This window comes from Rutidosis leptorrhynchoides, chromosome 5 (genome assembly GCF_046630445.1).
Source record: "Rutidosis leptorrhynchoides isolate AG116_Rl617_1_P2 chromosome 5, CSIRO_AGI_Rlap_v1, whole genome shotgun sequence".
Classification (NCBI taxonomy): Eukaryota; Viridiplantae; Streptophyta; class Magnoliopsida; order Asterales; family Asteraceae; genus Rutidosis; species Rutidosis leptorrhynchoides.
The window spans coordinates 382,331,753-382,334,920 of record NC_092337.1 but is presented as its reverse complement, the minus strand read 5'-3'; positions in this window follow the sequence as shown (position 1 = coordinate 382,334,920).

Sequence of the window (3,168 nt, the reverse complement as noted above, 5' to 3'; positions counted from 1 at the left end):
AATAGTGTTTACTGTAGCAAATAGTATTTTCACTGTAGCTACTGTAGCAAAGTACGGTTTACTGTAGCAAATAGTGTTTTACTGTAACAAATAGTATTTTACTGTAGGAAAGTCGTTTTTACTTGTACATATATATATATACATACATATAATTGTTCATGAATCGTCGAGAGTAGTCAAAGGTAATTGTATATATGAAACAATTCTAAAATTTTGAGACTCAATCTAACAAACTTTGTTTAACGTGTCAAAATAATAAATCGTATAGAGAATTGGTTTAAATAAGTCAAAAATTTTCGGGTCATCACAGTTAGTGATGTTCGCTTCTTACCAAAGTGAGAAAAAGAACATCGGATTGCAGCTTTTAAATAAAACTTTTCCACAAGTGACGGATTCAGTAGTTGGGGTGAGAAACAAGGTTTTTAGATTATTACGGGGCTGTTGGGCATTACGAAACCCTCGTCCTTTTGACGACATTACAACATGCTGCCTAGCCAATGGTCATAACGGTTATTTTCCACAAGACCAAGGATGGTAAGTTGTCTTAGTAAAACCAGAATGCATGACTTGTTTCTGGAGTTATGAATTACGTGTCTTTATTTCATTTGCTGAACAACTTGCGTATTAAATAGATTTATCTTCAAAACTGTCATATATCAAAGTGTACTATATTTCATGTTATATGTAATATAGCGATGTTGTAAGTTTGAAGAATATTTATATGTGATATATTATTATAATCAGTTTTTCATATGGAATTGTAATAGTTGAATTGTATATTAGCTACTAAGTATGAACTTAACGGGTAGGTAGTACCCGAATTTAAACTTATAAAATGCTAATATGAAGAAAAAGCTTTTATAAATGAGTTCATATTATGCTACGAAATACTATTGACTACTCTTAATATTCTGTATGATTAACTCGATTCAGTTCGCTATTTTGAAGGAAATGGCATCGACTACTCGACACACCATGAATATGAGCGAAGAGGAATTTCGTACCTTTCTTGCTGCAAACATAGCCGCAGTACAGGCTGCGCTACATACCAACAATAACTCTGAATCTAGCAATGCAGCTAACGGTGCAAGGAATCGTGTAGGATGCTCCTACAAAGAATTCACTGCCTGCAAACCTTTGGAATTTGATGGAACTGAAGGACCAATTGGATTGAAACGGTGGACCGAGAAAGTCGAATCGGTGTTTGCCATAAGTAAGTGTACTGAAGAGGACAAAGTTAAGTATGCTACGCATACCTTCCCAGGTACTGCGTTAACGTGGTGGAACACCTATCTTGAACAGGTAGGACAAAATGCTGCTTACGCATTACCGTGGTCGGCATTCAAGCAATTGATGAACGAGCAGTACCGTCCTAGAAACGAAGTCAATAAACTTAAGGCAGAATTTAGAGAGTTACGAACACAAGGGTTCGACGTTACCACATATGAACGACGATTCACAGAGTTGTGCTTATTGTGTCCGGGAGCATTCGAAGATGAAGAAGAGAAGATCGACGCGTTTGTAAAAGGGTTACCAGTAAGGATTCAAGAAGATGTGAGTTCACACAAGCCCGCTTCTATACAGAAGGCAAGTCGAATGGCTCATAAACTCATAAATCAAATTGAGGGAAGAATTAAAGAGCATGCGGAAGAAGAAGCCAACACGAAACAACTCAAGAGGAAGTGGGAGGAAAACGGTGACAAGAGTCACCAGTACAACAACAACAACAACAATTACAACCACAATCGCAACAACTATCCCAACAACCGCAACAACAATCGCAACAATAACCGCAATCCTAACAATAACTACAACAAACATCCCAACAACAACAACTACAACAACCGTTTCAATAACAATAACAATAACAATCCCAACAACAACCTCAATAACAATAACGGCAACAAAAACCAAAAACAGCCATGTCATAGGTGTGAAGAAAATCATCAGGGGTTTTGCACAACATTTTGCAACAGGTGTAAAAGAAATGGTCATAGCGCAACAAAGTGTGAGGTCTACGGACCAAAGTTTAACAGAACTAAAGGAACAAATAATGTCTGAACAAGTAATGCCGAAACGAATAGTGTCGGAGCAAGTAATACCAACGCTGTTTGTTATAAATGTGGAAAACCGGGCCACATTATTAGAAATTGCCCGAATCAGCGGAATACTAATGGGCAGGGCCGTGGAAGAGTTTTCAATATTAATGCGGCAGAAGCACAGGAAGACCCGGAGCTTATTACGGGTACGTTTCTTATTGACGATAAATCTGCTTATGTTTTATTTGATTCGGGTGCGGATAGAAGCTATATGAGTAGAGAATTTTGTGCTAAATTAAGTTGCCCATTGACGCCTTTGGATAGTAAATTTTTACTCGAATTAGCAAATGGTAAATTAATTTCAGCAGATAATATATGTCGGAATCGAGAAATTAAACTGGTTAGTGAAACATATAAGATTGACTTGATGCCAGTAGAGTTAGGGAGTTTTGATGTGATAATCGGTATGGACTGGTTGAAAGAAGTGAAAGCAGAGATCGTTTGTTACAAAAATGAAATTCGCATTATACGAGAAAAAGGAGAACCCTTAATGGTGTACGGAGAAAAGGGCAACACGAAGCTACATCTTATTAGTAATTTGAAGGCACAAAAACTAATAAGAAAAGGTTGCTATGCTGTTCTAGCACACGTCGAGAAAGTACAAACTGAAGAAAAGAGCATCAATGATGTTTCCGTCGCAAAAGAATTTCCCGATGTATTTCCGAAAGAATTACCGGACCAACCTCCACATCGATCTGTTGAATTTCAAATAGATCTTGTACCAGGAGCTGCACCAATAGCTCATGCTCCTTACAAACTCACACCCAGCGAGATGAAAGAACTACAAAGCCAACTGCAAGAACTATTAGAACGTGGTTTCATTCGACCAAGCACATCACCATGGGGAGCTCCTGTTTTGTTTGTCAAGAAGAAGGATGGTACATTTAGGTTGTGTATTGACTACAGAGAGTTGAATAAACTTACCATCAAAAACCGTTATCCACTGCCGAGAATTGACGACTTATTTGATCAACTACAAGGCTCGTCGGTTTATTTGAAAATCGATTTACGTTCTGGATATCATCAAATGCGAGTAAAGGAGGATGATATTCCAAAAACTGCTTTTAGG